Source organism: Halichoeres trimaculatus, unplaced genomic scaffold (assembly GCF_033239565.1).
Source record: "Halichoeres trimaculatus isolate MK-OKI-2021-1 unplaced genomic scaffold, fHalTri1.1 fHalTri1_scaffold_19, whole genome shotgun sequence".
In the NCBI taxonomy this organism is placed as follows: domain Eukaryota; kingdom Metazoa; phylum Chordata; class Actinopteri; order Labriformes; family Labridae; genus Halichoeres; species Halichoeres trimaculatus.
The window spans coordinates 9,767,755-9,774,806 of NW_027437197.1; the positions used below are offsets into that span (position 1 = coordinate 9,767,755).

The 7,052-nt window shown below is 39.7% G+C and overlaps 1 long non-coding RNA gene across 1 annotated transcript in view; it reads right to left on the reverse strand.

Annotated features, from left to right (window-relative positions):
• LOC141808880 (uncharacterized) overlaps nucleotides 1-6,362 on the reverse strand; it is a 57,978-nt gene extending 51,616 nt beyond the window's left edge. Inside the window, exons 1-2 of the long non-coding RNA XR_012599935.1 lie at nucleotides 6,159-6,362; nucleotides 5,775-5,857 (exon numbers count right to left, since the gene is read on the reverse strand). This is a non-coding gene — a long non-coding RNA (uncharacterized LOC141808880). The remainder of the gene's footprint in view (nucleotides 1-5,774; nucleotides 5,858-6,158) is intronic.
• Nucleotides 6,363-7,052: the final 690 nt, after the last annotated feature.

Below are 7,052 nucleotides of genomic sequence, written 5' to 3' on the forward strand. Positions count from 1 at the left end.
TTGTGCAGCATTTACAAGAAAGAGGCAAATAGAGGAACTGCGTGTGTGTGACCCAAGGTTCAAGGGTTGATTGTGAGCAGTTCGAGAGCTTAAATTTACAGAGACAGGCTCCAGAAAAACAGAGACGCTGTATTATGGCCCCAGAGTGCCTGGCCTGTTGAAATATCAGACTCAAATGCTGTAAATATTGACTCTGCTAAGCCTGTGTTTACTTCTGAGGTTCTTGGAGAAGCTACAAGGCAATTTGTTTTTAATACAAGCCAATTTCCTTGGTTTTGTAAAACTCAGAGTCTGTTTGTATCAAGAAGGCCTGATTACAAAACTCCAGTTTCACTGTACACTGTGCACATGCAAAGACAGAGACGGCTTCCATTGTGCCCCTCAGTGTAAACCAAGAGAGACATACACAGTGACTGACGCCGGTCCCCTTCTCCATATAAACTCTGTCCAGAGCTGCTACTCAGCAGCCTGCCAACAGCCTAGCTCTTATTCTCCCAGTTTCTTCTGCTGCTCTGTTGCTCATGGGCTACAATGGCAACATCAAACCTGAACCTCTTTGATTGTTTTAACACCTTAAACTCTTAAGGTGGAGCAATTGCTTCTTTTGAGTCTGCTGGGTGAGACAATTCAAGATGTCACTCAAAATCACCAGCAAGCACGTACTGTGTAGCGTTCAAAGTGTTTTGCTTAGTATTACGTAAAGGGAGGTACCATGGAGAGGAAGAAAGAAAACAAGGGGTGAACGTTTGGGCTGTTATTCACCTGTCAGCCTGAACAAATACATACCTGGGCATGTGATGAAGCCATCCAGTACACAATAACAGGTCTGAGAAATGAGTCTTTACATCGTTTGATTGGTTAATTCCATTCGAGCATTAGCACAGAGGTGGTTCATTTACCCTTGTGAGGTTAGAAAAGTGGCTTATAGAGTACATTTGTTCCCTGAGTGTACACTCTATCAAGACAAAATGTAAACAACTTAAAGTTAAGTTAATTCTTGAGTGAAGAACTTAATTTGATTGCCTTAAAGAGGCTATTTTCTCAGATGCATTAAGCTAGGAGTGTGTTGTACTCCTCCTGACAGCAGCTCATAAGAGGTGCTTGAGCATAAAGTCAGCCCCTCTCCCGCTTGGGGTCATACAATGTGTTTAGAGATAGAAATATATTGCTGTAGTATATCATACTGAAATGCCATTAACATGAATGCTGATTTGCTTTGTCAGAGAGGATGTGTCATAGTGTGATGAACGAGTACAAAGACTCCTTAAATACCCTGGGAGAACTGCAGAGCTGCTGGGACAAACGCCCAGGATCCACTTAGAGAAGTAGAAAGATTTATGCTCCAGAAAGGGAGAGGGAAGAAGAAAAGCCATGAAGAGAGTGAAAGAGGACAAAGAGAAAGAAAATGACATTTTTTTCTCAAAGAGATTTAATATCAGACTGAGGAACATCAAATAAGATACAATCTTTTCTCTGCCTTTAAAGTCTTAAAAAAGGACAAATTGATCAATTTATGATCTTTAGAAAAACGTGGCTGTGAGGAAGACTTCACTGCCTTCGACACTACAGGTAAAAAGTTATGAAGTAAAAAGTTGCATCCAAGTCTTGGCTTGCAAATGCAAGATTTCATCCATATTTAGTTCAGTGTGAAAGTTTCATCCTCACCTTGGTAACAGTATTTTTTTCAAAACAAACCACAAAAATCCAAAGACCTCAAAGGAACTTTCAAGGTGTCATTTGTTCCCCCTTACCGGGTGCACCATACTGAGAGAGAGGAATAGATGCAAATCAAGCACAGTCGGTGCACACCCACACATCAGTGACTCAGGGTCGAATGAGGCAACATAATTAAAATCACTTGTGTGGGTGAGCCATTGTTGTGCAGCGTCTTGAACAGGCAATTAGCACCAATGGCTACGCAGTCACTGAAACAACTATGTATGTATACATTCACCTCAGATCACTTGGTTTGTTCGAGAGGATTTAATGGCCATATGACACAAATGTGTTGTTTACTGTTTAGACTTGGGGAGAAACTCACGCAAAGTCATGGGCGGATGGATATGTGCTGTTCCAGTGTGCCAAATGGACTTGTACATATATTGCAATTTTATTTAGAATTTATCAAACAGGGATGGCCAATATTTACAGATAACTCACTTTCTAGGTCAAGCATAAGCTCATTTTTACTTGCAATCTATTACTTTGTAGTTCTGGAGCAAGCCCTCCCTGTTTTTCTGCAATAGTTTGTTAAACTTCACTTGTGGGAATTAGCAAGACTTAAGATCCAGCCTATTCTGAACATAATGCAGACATACTGCAATAAAAACTCGGATGCAAACTATCCTCCATCAGCTTAACTGTGAAAAATCAGACATCACAATCATCGTCCCCAAATCCCTGAATAAAACCACCCAAAACTTCTGCCTCATTATCAACAATACCACTCCCTCTTCATTGCCTCATGTTCACAACCTTGGACTTATCTAAACACAAACCTCACATTTGAACAGGGTCCCTGTGTCTTTATAAGTGCACTATTTTATTTTTCTTACAAAATTGGACGCATCAAGTGTCACAGACTGTGAAGCCATAATAATTGGAGTGCCCCCTACTGTCTTTCTGCAGTGTAGGCCATACACCACACCTCCCTGGTGCATTTGATTGGATGAAAAGAGGATTAATAGCTTTGTTGATAAATATAGGTTCCAGAGGTGTTCTGTATTGGTTCATAAGGGTAGAAGAATGGTGGAAAACACTAAATAATAGTTCGCCAACGTTTTTGCTTGTTGTTTCAATTGTACATTGTATTGTTTTGCACGTTACTCTGAGAACTTCTAAATCTCATGCCTCCATCTGACTTGCAGCGCTGCTCCTGTATGTGTTCTGAAAACACAACCACTGGGAGCTGATAGAAAAAGAGCACAGAGCTTAACTGCAGCGGAGCTGTCGGGAAAGTCAAAGGAAACGATCTCACTGATCTCACTGATCCATACTGGTCATTACCCAAAGCTCCTGAATGACCAGCCATACTCAAGGCGTTAGACTTCTTAATGAATCAGTTTTCTCATGACTTTTTCTTTGGTTGCTGTTTTTCACTCCTGTTCAAATCAGCACATTAAAAGCGAAGAAGTAAATAGAGAACTAGGGAAAGAGTGACAGCATCAAAATAGTTTTAGAGTGTGAATCGGTTTCACATTTACATTTCAGACTGAGTCATACCTCATTAGAAATGATATCAAGTTCTCTTTTTTTTTCTTGGAAATAAAACAGACTGGTCATGGCCAAATGGATGTGTGTTAGAAGAAATTTCCAGGAATCAGATTGTGTGATTCAGTGTGGGAATGTTGGAATCTTTTTTATTGCTCCTCTAGAAAAATAATTTTGCTTCTTAATAGCTTGTGATGCCTTTTTATGTTCTGTGCCCTGTTTTTCTCTCACTTTTCATGCATCCACAACCTCTTTTGTAACTCTGACTTCACCTTTCCTGGAATGGCCACACCTCTCCTTCTGTCACTGTTGTCTCTCTGTCTGCTTCATACTGGGAGGGATTCCCACACCTGACCTCACATGGCTTCATTTTAGGCACGTCTGCATGCTTTTTCCTCAGCAGCTCTTTGGCCTCAGCCCTCCTTGGCTCTTGGCACGTTGGTTTCTTTGTCTGCCCATGAATAGTCGAGAGAAATCGAAGACCTTCGCCAACAGGCTCAAACATATTATTAAGTGCTTAAGAATGATATGGAGCTAAAATAGGGGTAATTGAAGACGACAAACACTCACCTCAACCTGAAATGTCGGTCAAACAAACATCCAATTACATGATCTAATTATATCACTGTGAAATTTAATACCAGGATATTTTAGAGGTAATACGACACAGAAAACAACAATTCACGACAAAAGGAGATGGGTAAAGGAAAATGAGGCCAAAGGGGTGAGGACTGTGAGTGTTTTGAAACTTTTCAAAAGTTCAATGAGTTGGCAATATTTATGTTTTTCCTCGGGCAGAGCTTTCAGGAAAATCACCGATGCCTCTCATTCCCTTCTTTTTTTCTGTGTGTGCTGGAACCACTCTCCACACATGTTGCCACCACAGATATCATGAAACAATATTTTGATTGGGCCATCAGGACAGCAAACATGTGGCTGTATGTAATCAAACAAACATGGCATGCCTTGGAGCCAATTATAGTTTTATTTATGAGGACAGGATCATATTTTACTAATCCCTCTCAGGCCCGAGGGACACGTTGAGGGTACTTCTGTGAATTTTGTGGCTGTGGGCTTGATGGCTCTTTAAGCAACTCCAGCTCTGCTCAGTGGTAATACACACATGTTGTAAGTTGTTAATTTATGAGTGAACCTCATTGTTTTATGAGATGGAGCTGTATCTGACCTTGTATTTTGAGAATAAATGGGACAAATAGGTCCTGACAAAGTCAAGTGTGTAGGGTTGACCTCTTTGAGGTCACTGGTGGACATTTACTTTATCCTTATATTGCGCTAAATGGTTTGCTTTGGACTGCAGGTTAGAAAAACAATGTGCAGATCACATCCATCAATTTCTTAAGTGTACTGGGCATACATGGGGGCTTCTTATAATTTTCAACTAAGATTTTTACTTCTTCTGATGCTACAGAGTAATATTCTTTTGGAGATTTGACTATTTACTATGACTCTTTAAAATTTAGACTTTTCCCTGTATTATTTCTTGCCCCTGTTTGGCATGCACTCCTCAATCAAAATAGACATAAACTGCAAGTAGTTGAAATTTATGATAAGCCTGTGTTAAGATTTCTTTTTATTATATGTATGGAAATAAAGGAAGACAAATACTGATAAAACAAAGGAAAAGAACAAAATAAGAAATAATAACATATTCCAAAAGATGTGAACAGAAGCATGGCTTGTAAGCTCTCACCCCTTTGTTTTTTGACTTAACAACAATCAGCACCCACATATTGATGTTTCAAAAACTGATCCAGCTTAGTAAGCTTATGGTTTAAACAGAACAGCTTTAACTTTTACCTAAAAGAGGTGACTCTCTTCTCTCCAGTCTCTCCAGCAACAATAAAAATTGAAGAGATTATACTCCAGCAATCACTTCACTTTTACAAGACTCACTGCTATTGAAACAATGATATTCCCATTTTATTGTATTAAATGGCAAATTTTCAAACCCAATATCCAAAGTTTGGATTCCTCAAAACGTAGAACCAGGCATCTTTCCAAGCAAACACCTTACATCAAACAGCTCCGTGTCTTTTATTTGAACGGGGAAAGCCCCACCAGCGAGGCCAGCAGCCATCTGCCTGTGATTACAGCTTGGGAACAATACTAAAACAATGGCCACTTGGGCATGGCAAAAAGCAGGGAGAGCCCAAGAATGATCACACATAACAATTACTGGGGAGCAGATTCCCCCAAGTCTTCTGTTTGTAGAAGTGAAACCCAGAAATTTGGCAAGACCATGCATGTGAGGCATCCAATGTGCAGATTATTCCAGAGCACACTGCTGTTCAGATCGGCTCCATGTGTGGGGTCACACTGGGCCCTATCAAAGCCATCCATGTACCTATAGTTTATCATGTGCCATGTAATAAAAACCTTTTGTCATTTTTCCATTGCTTGAGGATATTTCGAATGTCCACAAATACATGCAGCACATCCCCAGTTTCAGTCCCAACTGACGTGTTCTAACAAACATTGAATGATTCTGTTTTAATGCCCTACAGAGCAACGTATCTGTAAGGTTTAAAGCAACAGGGACTGACCTTCGGTTGGTGTTGATGTTGGTGCCTCCTACGGTGAAACTGTTCTTGCTGATCTGCAGTCGTTTGTGTATTCCGCTGATTTACTGTGGAACATAAAAAAAAGGCTGTATTAACACATGCAGGTATTCCCTTGCTCTGACACCTACCCCCAACCAGTGATTTCAGATATTAATAAATATAAAGCAGTGAATAAACAGTCCATTTCTTATCGGCCTTGATATGCAATAACAAAGCATTAATGCTAGTTTGACTCTGTTTCACTCTCAGCTAAAAATCCCACACAGGAGCTTTAATGCCCATTTAGTTTTAACAAACTATTATGCTAGTTTGAAGTGTCACTTTTCCAGCATTACATTTTTTATAGTATAAAATTAAATGGCTTACTTCCTCACACATTTATTTGCAGAAAAATGATGGATTTTGTAAAAAAAAAAAAAAAAAAAAAAAAAAAAGCAAAGAGATTAAGCAAAAAGTGACATGTAACAAAGATGCAAAGTCCAAAAAAACCAAACAAACAAACAAACAAAAAATACGTAGGAACTCAGGGAGTCAAAGTGGAACATGCAACCCAGCCAATGAACTGACCTAAACAAGTGAAAACACAAAGACACACACACACAGGCATCAGGACACAGGTGTGACAAAAGGACACAGGTGAAACTAATGAGGTGCAATCAAGGAGGCGGGACACACACACACAAGGGCAGGAAGTAAAACTTAACCAGACACGCAGCAAACGGGACTTTCAAAATACAACAGGAAACATCAAAGACAGGGATCATTGATGAAAATACACACATAAGGAATACCAGAACAATAGACAAAAAACAAAAGACTAACAGCTAAGCTACCAAATGTCGAGGAATCCACTGTTAAATGTAAACCTGTTTTTCACTCGGCTCCAGCTATTAACAGGATGTGTATATGATGCTTCATATTTTCAGGTAGCTGATTATAAGTAGTAAAGTTAAGCCAGAGGGAAATCCTGCTGGATTCTTTTCATGTCATAATTTAAAAACTGTACATCACTTGTCTGATGACAGGCTCTTTGAGATGAGGCAGATATTTCAGGTTAACATCAACATCATCTTTAACTGCTAGGGGGTAAAGAAGCCACCCTAGTAGAAAACACCTCAAGGCAACAAAAGACACAACATTGTTTACTACTGTCCAAGGTTTCAGGCAAAAATGCAATTAATGTTCATTAACTGAAATGATACGTCTGCCAAAGTCTGCCGTGAAGCCGTAAGGCATTAAAAGGACAGTATGTCAAGCCCC